Source organism: Aedes albopictus, chromosome 2 (assembly GCF_035046485.1).
Source record: "Aedes albopictus strain Foshan chromosome 2, AalbF5, whole genome shotgun sequence".
Lineage (NCBI taxonomy): Eukaryota > Metazoa > Arthropoda > Insecta > Diptera > Culicidae > Aedes > Aedes albopictus.
Window position 1 is genome coordinate 193,290,650 of NC_085137.1, and position 17,716 is coordinate 193,308,365.

A 17,716-nucleotide genomic window follows, 5' to 3' on the forward strand; every position below is an offset into this window, starting at 1 on the left:
GGGAAAAAATCCAAAATTTTAGAAAACCTGTAGCATTTTCCTCGACTAATAAAAACGTTTAATTCTTCGATACTCACAATTTCACTATAAAAAAATGGAAAACATTGTTTTTATTATTTCTTAGGCTGGAACTTTTTTGACGATGAAATTTTTAGAGCAAGTCTCAAAACCTTGAGCATTTTAAGAATGTAAGGCATGCAACAATTCAAGCTGAAACTTGTTTCTAACTGCTAACGATTTATATTTCTAGATGACATAATAAATGAAGACTCCATAGAGTTCCTGAAGAAACTATTATATAAATCCATGAGATCTTTTAAAGCTATTTCTGGTATCAAATTTGAATTTCTTTGGCACAGTTTTGGTGGAAAATATTGGAAAAATGATTTGAAAATTTCTAATGTCACATTTAAAGGATGCCTTTTTTCCTCCTCTGTTGGAGAAATTAAGCCACTGCTTAAAACATGAATTGATTATTCTTATCGATTTCTCCAGAAAATATGAAAAGATGTAGGTATGTAGTACTTCTGTAATACAGCCTTCTTTTGCATCAGACTTTCTATAGAGGTCTGTCAGAAATGGCTAAAAGGATTCAAGATATCCCTAGAAAGTTCTGCAATAGTTCAATTTGAAAATATTACACATTTTTCGTAAATCTCAACAAACTCTGCTAGGAATATGGTCATTAATTCCAGAAATACTACCAGAATAACCCAGTAATGGTTATCAATAAATTCAAAAAATACACATACTGATATTTTACCAAAAAATATGTATGCCTATTAAAAATTATTTTCTGTACAAAAAAAAAACAAGATGACCACTGGACCTGCTAGGTAATATAGAATCCAATGCAATATGTATTAAACATTAATTTGAAAAAAAAAAATGAAGTGTATAGTTATGTTTTATAGACCACACTTTTGTCGTTTTTTAAATTTCCCGGGACTCGGGATTTTTCAGATCTCGGGATATCCCGGGATTTTTGTCCCGAGAAATCCCGGGCAAGACCCTCTAGCTGAAAATCTATGCGTAAAGCTAGAATTAGACACATATCATCGTGTCAGATGACATTGATTTGACCCTTTCTTATGTTTATTGATCTTCGTTCTACTGCTCGTGTTGTGTAGAGGTAAGAGGTAACGATAGCGCACGAATGTAACAAAGCCGACTGACACCCGACTGCGGCAACGAAATGAAGGTAGTAAAAAGTGTCGAATGTTTACAAGACTGGTCGTGATTTGATGTACCGCATCCATGGATTTGGTTAAATTTTACATTTTACCACCCGGATCTGATTCCGGGTAACTACCGGCTGAACCAAATATGATCTAACATTATTGTCTTGTTAACTGCTCATCGGTTAACCAAAAACGCTGCAAATTGAAGGTGTCACACACAGGGTTTGACAATTTCGACGGGACTCTCTGAACCAATTCCGGACCACTACCAGTGACGTAAGGCTATTTTCTAGCTAACTGTTCATCAGGTTATCGCAAAAGCCACGATTTGATGTGTCACATGCCCGGATTTGGTTTACTTTTACATTTGGCCTCTTCCGGCCACTCAAAACCGATTCCGAAACATTTGCTGGCCGTTCATTAGGTTATCTAAAAAGCCGCTATTTGATGTGACGCATGTACGGGTTTGTTTCTCTCTCAGATCTAACCACTTCGGCGGGAACCCGGGAACGGGTTCCGGAACACTACTGGTTCAGGTCCCTAGTAACAAAATTAAATTTATAATGCTTTTGAAGTATTCTTCAACACCTGTTCTTTAAAACCATGCATAAACCAAATTGCTCTGCAAAACGACATCAACTCAACCGTAAACCCGCCATAAGACCAAAGAGGCCCATCCTAAGATGCTCTTGGAGAGTTGATTTTAAATTTCTCTTAAAACTTGTTGTACTTTCCAAGTTGTCCTCAAGGCGAATTGCTTTTCCCTTGTAGAATTCTTCAAGTGCACGATAAATCGATATGTAATAAATTTGTCGGGGTTGTTGCTGGTGCATCTTTTATGTCGACAGAAAAGTTTGGTGAATTAAGTTGAAATTAAAAACACAATGAAAATGACACATTATTGTAATCGGCATTAATTCATTACACAAATTGGAAATAATTCCGTGGTGTAGCAAGGATGCCAAATGCCAAGCAAAATTCATCGTATATATGTTGCAAGATACTTCCAAAAATTGCAACGCGCTTCCATTATAACGCCCTAATAAAATATTTAAAAATATTATTCCTGGTCTTGCGAACATTGCTAATGAGTTTTCTCAACATGGCTTCCATTGAAATCTAGGTCGGTGGTCGGTCCATCATCGATGATTTTAATCAATATCACCATAAGATCGTCTTTAATTTCTTTCAACTCATGCCAGAGCTAAAAGCATAACTCAAGAATACTAGGATTTATAACGTTCTCAATGCAGCCTGGTTGGCCTCCATCAAGAACGTCTTAAATTTATTTCATCTTATGCAAGGGTAAGAAGTATTACTCAAGAGTACTCAGGTTTATAACGTTCTTGTTGTAGGTTTATGCAAACTCCGCCGAGAACGTCATAAATCATGTTCGCCAAATTGTAAACAAACAATAAATTATCTCACCGCGGTGGATTTTGTGAATCTCGTCCGATGAATTTAATTATCAGCCCGGTACCGTTGCCAACCAGGCAGACCTTTTTCGATAGCCGGCCTTGATGCGATGCAGAGCCTCATTCCTCCGGTCAGCACTTCCAACAGGTAAGTAGTTGGTGATTTTGAAGATCGATAATTGGAGCCCCGATTGCACGGGAAACGACGTCCTGGATGACCAAACCCTCCTCATTTCGGATGCTGCATCCAGAGGAACTTGGCACTGCACCGCGTCGCGGTTGGGTTTCTGGGTAGGTATTCTTGATTGGCAGCAATAATGGAACGATGAGAATCAAAATCTGATGCATGAGTTTTTTCTTGTATTTTTCATGTACCAAACTGTTCTCATGCGAGAACAGTTGCTCTTGATCAAGAACGGATGATTGAAGATAACTACAAGGACCTTATAAAACTGCAAATAAGTTCAACAGTTCTTGTTGTGTTTATGGTTTTATGAACTGAATCTCAAGTATTCTTGGAGGTGTTTTTAAAACCACATATTGACGAAGAATAGTTGTGCTCAGCTGAAACTCCAATAAGATCAACAAGAATATGCAATGTTCCGATAAAACTACCATAAAACAAATAAAACCAAATAGAATTAAGATTGTTACTTGAGATATGGTCTGAGATGGTTTTCCTGCTCATTGTCCAGCAGGTCATCGAAAATGCTGTGGTTTGATGTGTCGCATGTATGGGTATGGTTCAATTGTATATTTGGCCACTTCCAGCGGGACGCCTAGAACCGGTTCCGGAACACTACCGGTTCAGATACGGTCTGAGATGATTTTCCTGCTGATTATCCATCAGGTTATCGAAAATGCCGTGGTTTGATGTGCCGCATGCATGGGTTTCGTTCAATTGTATATTTGGCCACTTCCAGCGGGACGCCTAGAACCGGTTCCGGAACACTACCGGTTCAGATACGGTCTGAGATGATTTTCCTGCTGATTATCCATCAGGTTATCGAAAATGCCGTGGTTTGATGTGCCGCATGCATGGGTTTGGTTCAGTTGTATATTTGGCCACTTCCAACGGGATGCCTAGAACCGGTTCGGAACACTACCGGTTCAGATATGATCTGAGACTATTTTCCTGCTTACCGCTCATCAGGTTATCGAAAATGCCGTGGTTTGATGTGTCGCATGTATGGGTTTGGTTCACTTGTATATTTGGCCACTTCCACCGGGACGACTAGAACCGGTTCAGATATGGTCTGAGATGATCTTCCTGCTGATTATCCAACAGGTTATCGAAATTGCCGTGGTTTGATGTGCCGCATGCATGGGTTTGGTTCAATTGTATATTTGGCCACTTCCAGCGGGACGACTAAAACCGGTTCCGGAACACTACCGGTTCAGATATGATCTGAGATGATTTTCTGCTTACCGCTCGTCAGTTCATCGAAAATGCCGTGGTTTGATGTGTCGCATGCATGGATTTGGTTCACTTGTATATTTGGCCACTTCCAGCGGGACGACTAGAACCGGTTCCGGAACACTACCGGTTCAAATATGGTCTGAGATGAATTTCCTGCTCATTATCCATCAGGTCATCGAAAATGCCGTGGTTTGATGTGCCGCATGCATGGGTTTGGTTCAATTGGCTTCTTTAGCGGTGTTGAGATAATTCCATATTCAGAATCTGCATGCAAAACTGAGCCGAAATCCAAATTTTCATGAACTTTAATGCCCGGGAACCTATTTAAAAATCAGTTTGAAGTTTGTATGGGAGCGATTTGTCGAATCACCCCTTGTCGCATTTTGTACTGGGCGGAGCTGTCAAGCAGTTGGCAAGCTGTCAAAAGGTGATTTCGAAAAATCTCTTCGAAAGCGATTTTAGGTATCAAAATGAAGTTCTAAAAATCTGAAAAAAATCATGGTGGTTCAGAAAAAGGTGCTCTTTTGTATAAAATCAAAAAATCAATACATTTTTCTTAATTTAAAAACCCAATTGTATATTTGGCCACTTCCAGCGGGACGACTAAAACCGGTTCCGGAACACTACCGGTTCAGATATGGTCTGAGATGGTTTTCCTGCTCATTGTCCATCAGGACATCGAAAATGCCGTGGGTTGATGTGTCGCATGCATGGGTTTGGTACAATTGTATATTTGGCCACTTCCAGCGGGACGCCCAGAACCGGTTCGGGAACACTACTGGTTCAGATATGGTCTTAGACTATTTTTCTGCTTACCGCTCATCAGGTTATCGAAAATGCCGTGGTTTGATGTGTCGCATGCATATGTTTAATGCATTTTCACATCTGGTCCCTTCCTGGGGTACCGTTCCGGAACACCTAAATGGCCATATCTCCGGAACGGCTGAGCCGATCCGAACCATTTTCAATAGGAAACAATGGGACCGAATGAACCGTCGGTCATTGAAATCGAATGAGGTTTACTGCCAAAAAGTGATGTGAGTTTTTTTGTACACACACATACAGACACACACACACACACGCACACATATGCACACACACACATACACACACACAGATATCACCTCAATTCGTCGAGCTGAGTCGATTGGTATATGTGATTTGACCCTCCGGGCCTTCTATCAAAAGGTAATTTTTGGAGTGAACATATAGCCTTTCCAATACACTTAGTGTACGAGAAAGGCAAAAAGGACTGATAAGCCGAACTCCCTAACCTAGAACTTACGTACTTACGTACTTACTTACTTACTGCAACCAAGGTGGTGCAGAATTGAAAGAGCTCCATTGTGGGCGATTTCCCGCCATCGCCTTGACCTGTGAACACCTAACAAGTCGAATTTCTGTTGACTTGCTTTGTTTCGTTGTTGAGGCTGTGCCGCCATGCTCCACGTTGGAGACCCAATTGTGAGGCCACCATGCACGAATTATATACCGCAGGCATCTGTTGATGAAGACCTGCAGCCGTTGAGTGTTCTCCGCTGATACACACCAGGTTTCACTGGCGTACAGCAACACAGATTTCACATGGTGCGTCGAATGATCTGCTTGTTTTTCCATACATATCATAAATTCGCAAAAGCAGCCCTCGACTTCTTGATCCATGCACCTATGTCGATTTTGGTGCCGCCATCGGCCGCCAATTGACTACCAAGATATTGGAAGCTTTCAACATTCTCCACTGATTGCTCAGCTACCGTAAAGCTGGAAGGGTTGACCGTGTTTACATTTATCAATTTGGTCTTGTTGACGTTGATGGTAAGACCTGCCGCTGAGGAGCGATTGGCAAGATCGTCGAGCTTGCTCTGCATATCAGAGCGCCGTTGAGCTAGGAGAGCAACGTCATCAGCCAATTCGAAGGCATTCAGGTGCTCCATGGTAATGGGTTGCCACAGCAATCCCCGATTTGATTCACGGTCAACCACACCTACCAGAATCTCGACGAATACGATGAGGAACAGTAGCGGTGATAGTACACGTCCTTGCCTCACTCCAGCAACGACCCGGATAGGATCGGACAAAACACCGATGTGCAGTACTCTGCTCGAAAATGTCCTGTACTGTTCTTCAATGAGGCCGATAATTTTCTCAGGGAGATCCATGCGTCTGAGGGCTTCCCACATGTTTCCGTGATTGAGACGGTCGAAAGCTTTTTCGTAATCAATGAACACCAGGTAGAGAGACTCTTGGAATTCATTGATTTGCTCCAGAATAATACGGAGCGAAACAATATGGTCCACACAGGATCGTCCGGCACGGAATCCTGCTTTCTGTCGTCAGAGAGTTGCGTCAATTTTCTCCTGTATCCGGTTAAGGATCACTTTGCAGAGGACTTTGAGAACGATACACAGTAACATGATGACACGCCAATTATTGCATACAGTCAGGTCACCCTTTTTGGGTACCTTTACTAAGACGCCTTGCATCCAGTCGGCCGGAAATGTCGCGGTTTCCCATATACAGGGGATGGCCAAAATGTTTGGAATAGGCAACTTTTTTTCTCCCACAAAAAAATTCAACATTCTGTAACTTTTCATAGAGTGCATAAAAAATCTCAAATTTTGACTGTTTGTCAACCTATTATATGTGCATCATTGGTACAAATTTGGGCTCGATTGATTAATTTCTCGCGAAGTTAGAACCGTTCGTGTAAAACACTATTTTTTAGACAACTATTTTTTGAACTGTCATATCTCGGAAACCAGTGAACCGAATTGAATGTTTTTTTTTAACGTTTATCAACAATATATTGATACTTAATACGACGTTATAAAATGTAATATTTTCTGACGGTGAATTAAGTTAAACCGGGTTGAAATTTTTACCCATGTAGAGGAAAATAACGGGTGGCCACTAAATAACGGGAATGCTTTTAGCAGCTGATTAAAAACAATAGAAGCGTCCATAGAGTAAACATTTTTTAGACAAAACCATCGTCTATCTATCCACAAAGTCAGCGTATTTTTTTATTTTGTGTCAACTTATTCTGTTCTGCAGAAAACGACATTGAAACAGGAAGCACTACCAAAACGCCTTGGACGGCTCTACTGATTGCTCAAAACAACCGTAAAAAAAGTTAATAGTAAACCATTATAAAACTAGAACCCGCCCGGTTTTGAATGAATTCCACATTTCGGCATCCCAAGAAACAGATCCTGAAGGATATAGAGGAAAACTAGCAAAACCAATAAGCATGATATCATTTCACATAATAAAATCTTCTTTTGTGACATGGGCTGGATAAATCAATAGAATGCCTTGTTAAATAACAAATATTTACATCAAATCACATTTACACATTGAACAACATGTAAATGGTTCGTTATAAAAAAATAGCACAAAAAAAGTTCAACAATGAACCGCAGTGCACAAATTACATCGACACGTTTTGGTGATACAGAAAAATAACATTTTTTGGAAATTTCTATAAATGTCATTTACGGGAAAAGGCTACAACCAAAGCAAAAAAAAAAAAACAAGTCAGTATCCCCATTTTTTCTTATTACTGTTTGAGTGTGTAGATGCTAAAGGTAGCTGAGAAACCATTTATTTTGACCAACGATTTCACAGACGCAGAAAATGCGTGAAAGTAAACTCTGAAAAGTCGTACAAAGCAGTTGCTCCAACATCACTGCAAAAAAATACTGTACAAATTACTACGTTCAACTTTCTTAAATTTTATATTTTCCATGGACGTACATTGTTAAACCTTTATGATAGTTAAATTCAGATTGCCATTTTTAAAGATCATATATTTTTAAGAGCACATTCAAAGCATTCCCGTTATTTAGTGACCACCCGTTAAGTAAAATTTACAATACCACACAAAAATTATTAAATGTGTTATTCCTTCAATCTTAATAGGCTCTAATATATCTGATTAGAGATAATTTGAGAACAGAAGTGGAAAATCTTTGGATATCAACACTAAAATTTATTGACATTGATGTAAAAAAATTACATTTTTTCGAGAAAAATCTTTTTCCAACGTTTAAAAAGTACTAATGTTTTAATAGTTTATGAAGCATTTACACATTGTTAGTGTACGTTCAAAATTTCATTCAATTCGGTTTACTGGTTTCCGAGAAATGACAGCTCAAAAATGAGTTGTCTAAAAAAAGGTGTTTTACCCGAACGGTTCTAATTTTGCGAAATATTAATCAATAGAGCCCAAATTTGTACCAATGATGCACATATAATAGGTTGACAAACAGTCAAAATTTGAGATTTTTTGATGCGCTCTATGAAAAGTTGTAGCATGTTGAACTTTTTAGTGAGAGAAAAAAAAGTTACCTATCCCAAACATTTTGGGCATCCCCTGTATGTATTACAAAATAATTGATGCAGTAGTTGTGTGGATACTACGGGGTCAGTTTTGAGCATCTCAGCTGATATGCGATCGACCACTGAGGACCTGTTCGAATTCCTGCTACGGATGGCTGTTTCTATCTCCTGCACTGATGGAGCTTCAGTGTAGACACGGGTAATGCGTCGAACCCTTGGCGGATCATGCTGAGGTGTTGATGGCGTGACCGACACTTGAAAAAGTTTTCCAAAGTGCTCGAACCGGCATTTCAGCTGGTCAGCCGGGTCGATCAGTAACTGTCCAGACGTGTCTTTTACGGGCATCGTAGCATTCATCTTGGTCCCATTAAGGCGACGTGGGACATCATAGAGGAGACGGATGTCGCCGGTGTTTGCGGCTTTCTCGCTTTCGTCGGCTAGGGAGTCCGCCCACGCTCTTTTTTCCCATTTACATACATGAGCGTTTCACTTCCTTTTGGAGAGCCGAACAGCGCTCGGGCTACGGCTTTGGCTCCTCGTGTTTTCGCTCACTCTATCGCAGCTTTGGTGTTCCTTCGCTCCTCTATCTTCATCCAGGTATCATATGTGATCCACTGCTTTCTCCGGGTGCGTAGCTCACCCAAATTATTCTCGCCGCGCCGGTGGCGATGAAGGCGTTCTTGATGGCACTCCATTGATCTTCTACGCTTCCACTTTCTGGAATATACGCAGCACGGTTCTCTAGCTCCTCGACGAACTTTTCACCGCAGCGTCCTCCAGTCGACGTGTATTAAACCGGCGCCCGATTTTCTCCTCCTGTCGATGGATCCTAGCGAGGGGTCGCAGTACGCATTTCATACTCAGCTGCTGAATGCCAGAACAGACGCTGTTTGAGCCGCACCTCCTTGGTGAACAGACGCTCGGGATGTACCTCCTCAATCTAGCTGAAGTCAACAGTGTCCAGGCTGCACTACCAACTAAGCACACAACTCTTAGCTGGCGGTCTTTGTCATCGCTTTACCCGTGGAAGCATGAGGTAGGAACTTGCGAGGATCAGAGCTATGTTGGACGCTCTTCTTTTCGGCAGCGTTTTGCAGCCCAAAAGTGTATGACTGATGTCAATGGTCTAAAATCAAGATGAGCACCCTATTTTTTCTAACTGGGCCATGATCATTCTGTGATGCAACTAGTATATTATAGGATCTATGCAGCCGAGGTGTCAAACACGCGAGTAATAAGCAAGATCGTGCAGAGGGTGTCTGGCTTCTTATTACAAATGCACAATTTCGGTTGCCACACCCTTAAAGGGCTAATTCAGTAGACGTTAATTGGTGTGTGTGGCAAACATATTTCTTTCTTTCTGATTTTTATACTTCGCGGAATTTTGTTTCCACCCCATTTGCAGCAATTATACAGAATTCTCATGATCCTTAATTCTTTGAATTCCTTTTTCCCTCGTGGTAAATGGAGCCAACGTATTTATGTGAGCTGCACACACAAAAAAAGGTGTTTGTAGCAAAAGCTCAAACCTGTCAGTTCGCTTTTTCACAAGCACCCACCAAGCAGACACGGAGACCAAAACGTAAATGAGTCGGAAAATAGCGCTTCTCAACAGCCAGCGAGGACAACGACAACAACAGCGCAACACATCGCCGACCAAACGAGATTGGCTAATGGCTGAACCGTCGTGTGGTGCTATGCGAAGGATGAACTGAACATTGCTACTGAGCAGGACCTCATTTTCCCTTCTCAGGTTTTCAAATCCTTAGAAAAGGGTTCGAGGTGGGAGGTGGGGATACGTGGTGGGTGAGAGCTTGGAAGCGCGGGTTCGCGGAGATGGCGTTTGCTGTGAGTGCACCATAATGTAAACAGAGCTCGAGCTTTTCCGAATGATGATGCTGAGTCAGCTGAATGCTTTGCCATTCGGTGGGGGTTTAAATTACTTGAGGGATGTTTGCTCGTGTCGGAGTGCGGAGCTGTGTAGAAAACACAGTAAAACACTTGAGAGAACAGTTCAACTGTTTAGCTGGAGGTGACTGTGAGCTTTCTCGTTGAAAAATATGGTGACTGCGCGAGGTGCTAGTTAATTTGTACATTTCAGTATGGTTTTGAATTACTGTGAGAAAGAAAGAATGTTCAAAAGGGGGCAGCTTTCACCCTCTTCAATTTAAGCAACATGGAAATGAAGAACATAAATTAGAAGTTCCTTTAAAATCTAAAATATTAGTAATTTGGTTGAATATTTCGAATATTTTGAAAACCCCATGTTCGCTAAGTAAAACAAAATCTGGTTAAGTATTGTTCATTTTAAATCCACTAAAAATTTGCATCCTTTGACAGATACGTATTTTGACCTCAACTGTGTCGTCTTCAGTGTCGCGTCCTTGACTCGACTCGAGTTATAAGTTACAAAAACGTACCTGTGAGTGAAAAAACGCTTAAATAATATATAAAAAAATCTTATGAAAATCCTTTAGAAGAACCTGAAGAAATTCCTTCATGAATTCATTCATAAATAAGAGCCGAATGTCGAGAACGGTAAAGTCTCTCTCTAAAAAAATCATTCATAAATTTATCTAAGGATTCCTCCAGAAATTCCCACAGCAGTTCCTTCACAACTTATTCCGAATAATCTTTCAAGGATTTTTTCAGAAATGGTCATGAGAGTTTATCTAAAGAATTCTTATAGATTTGTATAGAATCCTTCTATGGATTTCTTCTGAATTTCTACCCTGGATTCCTTTAGAAAAATTTACATTTTATGGTTCATAAAACAGCTTGATTCACTAAGGCATTTAATCTTATAATAAGTTTTAAGACGTATTTGAAGTTATTTTCAACAGATAACATCAACAAATTTTATTAAAAGTGTATGCTTCGTTTATTCAAGTACTCACTGCACAATTATGGGTCACTCAAGGAACAATCATTTCATAATATGAATCGTTTTTCATACAAAAATTACACTTTCATTATTTTTATTTTATATTCTCTTCATTGAAACTCCTTTTTATTGTTTTATATAAAAATATGCTCGTAAAATTCACTTTAGGCGGTGAAAATTACTAAAATATTGGTGAATAATGAAAACCACAATAATGGGTCAAAATTGGCTGTGTAACAATTATGGGTCAATTTGATGCCTATTATGGGTCACTCAAGAGAAATCGGCTCAACAATAAAGTTTTGTCTATTTTTTCATTGAATGATCACTTATTCTCGATAGATCAACTATAGTAGAATCTAAAACTGGCCTCAAACCTCTTAACAGAGCGTGTTTTCACGATTTTGAATCAATTTTTCAAAATTGGGACAAACTCTCCAACACAACCACCGATAAACGCCTAAAAGTATGCAATGCCCAGTACGCAAAACTATGCTGCAAGAAAAGTGACCTATGATTGTGTGATTTTCGGTGTTCCTTGGCACAATAATGAGTCACTTAAATTTTACCTGAAATAAGCTTTAATTAGCTGCAGTCACAAGAATTTCTACATTTAAAACGTAAATTATACTTTGTTCTGGTGGCGATACCATTTGGCACTTGAAAATCACTAAAACTCGCTTTTACAGAGCTTACGAAAGCAGCCCACGCACTTTGCCATATTCACAATCGAAGCGTTACTTTGACAGATGATTTTGCGCCGAACAAAAAGTTGTTGAAAATATGTATGGTTTGACGTTTAAAGCCCGTGCGCGATACGTATAGTGACACAAAACAAATCAACTTATGAACGAAAAATGATAATGGCTAACAAAGGCTTGCTATTAATTAGTATTTATCTATTAAAGTGGAAAGTGACTAATAATTGTGTGTGACCCATAATTGTGCAATGAGTGTACAATTCATCTGAGTTGTTCTCCTTCAAAAACTTCTTAATGCTTTCAATTCTTGAGCTACACGCAACCTGAGATTGGCAGATTCTAATACAATGCGGTATGAAACATATACAAATATTGTATTAAGGCCTTGCAAATACAAAAATTGGTAGGTGGCAGTATACCAAAAAATGTATTGGCTTCCTAGAATCTGGAAAAGGAAAATTTCGCATGCGTGCATGTGCCCTGTCGCACTGGTTTCTCATCATTTGTTTAACTTGGTCATGGCAGCAGCGGCGGCATCAATTACCAAACATGTTTAAAAAGAAAAACGGGCGGCGACGGGAATCGAACCGATACACTATCATGGTGATATATAATATCCTGTGCTCTAACCAGCACGGCTACAACTGCATATGGATAACCAAAAGGCTGAAAGCCATCATTAACAACACAAACGTGGCTTGGTGATGGAAGTGATACAGCCGCCACACTGCACAATGGGCCCAGAGCCGTATTTACGAAGACAAAACTGTCTAAGCTTAAACTTTAAGTTTTTAGACACATATTATGTTTTAGAAAAAATCTTTTTAATTGTTGACCCTATTCCCCATTATTGTTATGTTAAGGTGGTTCATCTGGTTAAACTGATTAAAAAATCTGCTTTCCAATAATTTTATTTACGATTTCATGATGGATGGTGATGGATCGTTTAGTTGGAAATTCCACCAATAAGCGACGCCAGAAGTCAAGCAAATTTTAAATTTCATATATCTCAGAACTCTGGTCACTTACAAAGTTGGTGGCTTTGACAATGTTGTTTGGTAGGTCAAGGGCTGACATATAATGGTCCACTTGTTTCGAAATTTCGCCACTAGGAAGCGCTAGTTACACATTTGCAAAATTATGCAAATGAATATTTTTTTCGTAAAGTTATCAATAAGCTGTAATTTTGTTTTCTTTGAGCGTGTCTAAGTCAAGTCGAAGGTTTTTCAAAGAGCTATGTATTAGTCATAAATGTGCGACATTTCATTTCATTCGGTTCACTTAATCCAGAGATATAGCAATTTTACGAAGAACACTCAAATATGAATTACTTAACTAGAGTTGCTCCAACTTCATGTAAAGTTATACAATCGAGCCAAAATATGTACCATTTATAGCTAACTAGTTGTGCAACTGGCAGGTTAAATTTGAGAATATTTGGTGTACTTTAGAAAAAGTTACGGCTTGCTGAATATATTCGAAATAATAAATAAAAGTTACATGCTTCAATTAATTTGCAACTAGCGCCGCCTACTGGCAGCACCTTGAAACAATCAGCTAATCTAAGAATGATAACTAAATGGTGATTCCCAAGAAAATATACACTGTGAAAAAAAATCTTTTTTAACATTAAAAAATATCATTTTTGTCACAAAAACTCAAATATCTCAAAACCCTATCTTTTTACCAACGTATTTTTTAGGGAAAACGGTCCATTGTATTAGCAATCTATATATATAAAAGTCAATTTAAGTTTGTATGTTTGTATGTTCGTATGTTCGTATGTTTATTTGTTTGTATGTATGTATGTGTGTTCCAGCATAACTCCGGAATGCCTCAACCATTTTCAACCAAATTTGGTATACGCATTTGTTAAATTAAGGAGGTGGTTATAAGGGTTTTGGAATTCAAGATGGCGGCTTGAATTCCAAGATGGCGGCCAAAACGTCAGAAGGCATGCTATTTAACGGTAAATCTTTTACGAATACCATGCAATATTGGTATCTATCGACCGGGCTTGATGAGTAGAAGTCAAAAATAGATATATGATGCCATTTTGGAATCCAATATGGTGGACTATAAATCCAATATGGCGGACCATAATCCAAGATGGCGGCCATGAAATGGTAGTTTGAACTATGATACCATGCAATATGGGTATCTATCGATCGGGCTTGATGAGTAGAAGTCAAAAATCAATAATCGTTTGTCGTTTTGGGCGGCATATATAGTCGCGTGATCGGTTGGTGGCTCGACGAAAGAATGTGCAGGTTGAGTATCAAGGGCCGATTCTTCAACTTCAGCATAATAAACATACACAGCCCACATTCCGGAAGCACTGATGATGACAAGGACGCATTTTACGCGCAGCTCGAACGCGAGTACGACCGCTGTCCAAGCCACGACGTCAAGATCATCATAGGAGATTTAAACGCTCCCACCAGTTGACGAACGAAAACGGCGTACGACTCATTGATTTCGCTGCCTCCAAAAACATCGCCATACGTAGCACCTTTTCCAACACAGCCTCCCTTATCGTTACACCTGGAGATCACCACAGCAGACGGAATCTCAAATCGACCACGTTCTGATTGACGGACGGCTTTCCTCCGACATTATCGGCGTCAGGACCTATCGTGGCGCCAACATTGACTCCGACCACTATCTAGTGATGGTCAAACTGCGTCCAAAAGTCTTCGTCATCTACAATGTAGGGTACCTGCGACCGCCACGGTACAACCTAGAGCAACTGAAACAACCGGATGTCGCCTCAGCATACGTGCAGAATCTCGAGGTCGCGTTGCCAGACGAGGGCGAGCTCAATTAGGCCCCTCTAGAGGACTGCTGCAGTACAGTGAAAGCAACCATCAACGACGCAGTCGAGAGCACCATCGGGAAGGTGGAACGGAATCGACGGGACGAATGGTTCGACGAAGAGTGACCTGACAGAACGTGGAATGTTACAAACAGAAGCAGAAACAGCAGACCCGCCTCTTTCGGGAGAAAAAGTGCAGCCTGGAAGAAGCGGAGTGTGAAGAAATGGAACTGCTGTGCCGTTCCCACGAAATATGGAAGTTCTATCAGAAGCTCAACGCATCCCGCAACGGCTTCGTGCCGCGAGCCAAAATATGCAGGGATATGGACGGAGGCCTCTTGACGGACGGATGTGAGGTGATCGAAAGGTGGAAGCAGCACTTCGATCAGCATTTGAATGCGGTGGAGAACGTAGGCACGGGAGACCACGGCAACCAGAGGAAATGACGACACCAATGCAGCGGAGGACGGAAATGAACCAACTCCCACGCTGAGGGAAGTTTAAGATGCCATTCACCAGCTCAAAACTAACATAGCAACTGGTAAGGATGCACGCAGCTGAACTCATCAAGAAGGGCCAAGAAAAGTTGGCCACCTGTCTGCATTGGCTGATAGTCAGGATCTGGGAAACCGAACAGCTACCGGAGGAGTTGAAGGAAGGGGTAATCTGCCCCATTCACAAGAAAGGCGACCATTTGGAATGTGAAAACTTCAGGGTGATCACTATTTTGAATGCTGCCTACAAAGAGCTGTCCCAGATCATCTTCCGTCGTCTGTCACCTAAAACGAATGAATTCGTGGGAAATTATCAAGCCGGCTTCATCGACGGCCGGTCGACAACGGACCATATATTCACCGTATGGCAAATCCGATTTCAAAGCGGCATACGACAGTATCGACCGCTATAGCTATAGCTATTGAAAATCGTGGACGAAAACGGCTTTCCTGGGAAGCTGACTAGACTGATTAAAGCAACGATGTACGGTGTGCAAAACTGCGTAAGGGTTTCGGGTGAACTATCCAGTTCATTTGAATCTCGCCGCTGGGGACTGCGACAAAGTGATGGACTCTCATGCCTACTCTTCAACATCGCTCTGGAAGGTGTGATGCGACGAGCCGGGCTCAACAGCCGGGGAACGATTTTCACATAATCCGGTCAATTTGTGTGCTTTGCGGACGACATGGACTTATCGCTAGAACATTTGGCACGGTGGCAGAGCTGTACACCCGCCTGAAACGCGAAGCAGCAAAGGTCGGACTGGTGGTGAATGCCTCAAAAACAAAGTACATGCTGGTAGGCGGAACCGAACACGACCGGATTCGTATTGTAAGTACATATTTGGTTTGTTAATTGGTTGTGTTGAAGTGATTTTGTATTTGTATGTGCGGAAATATATAAAGGACAGGTAGATTTTATGCTGGATATTCAGGTTTTTCTCTAGCAGTCCCACCTGGCATACAAGTAGGGCACTAGTAGGCGAAACCACCCTGGCTAGCACCACATACCAGCTTAAGAAACCCACCACCAGAGGTCTGAAAGCGACCCATTCAGGCGACCATTAGCAGGGCGAAATAGGGGCCATTACAACAAACTCAAATTAAAAGGGTAATGACCGATGGCTCAGGTCAAGAACCTTGAAGGCCAATGATAAAATTCCACATGCTCACTTGCCTAAAAACAGTTTAAGAGACTAGTTCGAGGAAAAGTTACATACTGTCCTAGTACCCCATTCCGGGTGAATTCCGGCATCGTTGTTGACCGAAGACCGATCCGCCATTATCGGTAGCCTAGGACATGTAGGAGAGTCCCAGGAAGCTGCAGCGCGAACCCCTGGAGCCATCGCGGAAGCTGAAAGTGGCCAGACGTGGCCGAAGCCGTGAAGCACACGAGAAGGACATCGGAGGATTGCCAGGCTGCGAGGAAAGCGTGGTCAGGTGGTTGGTGAGGAGCAGAGGGGCCCCGACGAAGAAAAGAAAAGGGTCAGATTAGTACATAAGAAAGTGGGAGAAATTGAAAGATAAGGTGAAGCCAGGAATATTGTAAAAGTAGGAAATAAGGAGTTGTAAAAGTGAAGGGCTTGTGGTATTCTTGGGTCTAGTGCGAAATTTCCCTGTCCAGCGGTAAATTTAGGGTAGGTGTGCCGACCCTGAGGCAGTTGAGTCGGGGTGTCTCTTGGACGCTCCCGATAGGCTGACCGGATACTTACAGTCTGGATAGTAATGTTACGAAAGACGGGGATACTTTCGAGGTGGTGGAGAAATTCGTCTACGTCGGATCCTTACTGACGGCTGACAACAGCGTGAGCCATGAAATTCGGAGGCGCATCATCAGCGGAATTCGGGCCTACTACGGGCTCCAGAAGAAACTGCGGTCTAAAAAGATTCACCCATGCATCAAATGCACCATGTACAAAACGTTAATAAGACCGGTGGTCCTCTACGGACACGAGACATGGACCATGCTCGAGGAGGACCTGCAAGCACTCGGAGTTTTCGAGCGACACGTGCTAAGGACGATTTTCGGCGGTGTGCAGGAGAACGGTGTGTGGCGGAGAAGGAATCAAGAAGGTGGCCAAAGCCGAAAGGATACGGTGGGCAGAGCATGTTGCAAGAATGCCGGATAACTACCCCACAAAGTTGGTGTTCGCTACTGATTTGGATGACATAATAAAATGCAAGGCGTGCCAGGTGAAGCATGATATGGCGAGCATTGGCCGTGGTCGAATATGAAGAGCAAACCAAGTTATGTAGCGTATATTGTTGATTATGTGGTGTAATGCAAAAAAATATATGAATGCCCTTCTCAATAGAACACCCCTAATTCCCCATAAATCAATTGAGTTTGAACTGAGAAGCTAGATGAAATTATGGGAGATGACTAATTGCGTATAGGAACAACTTCCCCTTGTTAAAATTTGAAAAGACTCCCGATAAGTATATTACGGCCCTAATTCCATCAC

General features: G+C 41.3%; 1 protein-coding gene across 4 annotated transcripts in view; it reads right to left on the minus strand.

Moving 5' to 3' along the window:
• LOC109409613 (Kv channel-interacting protein 4) overlaps positions 1-17,716 on the minus strand; it is a 353,865-nt gene that overhangs the window by 318,294 nt on the left and 17,855 nt on the right. The gene's annotated exons all lie outside the window — the stretch shown is intronic.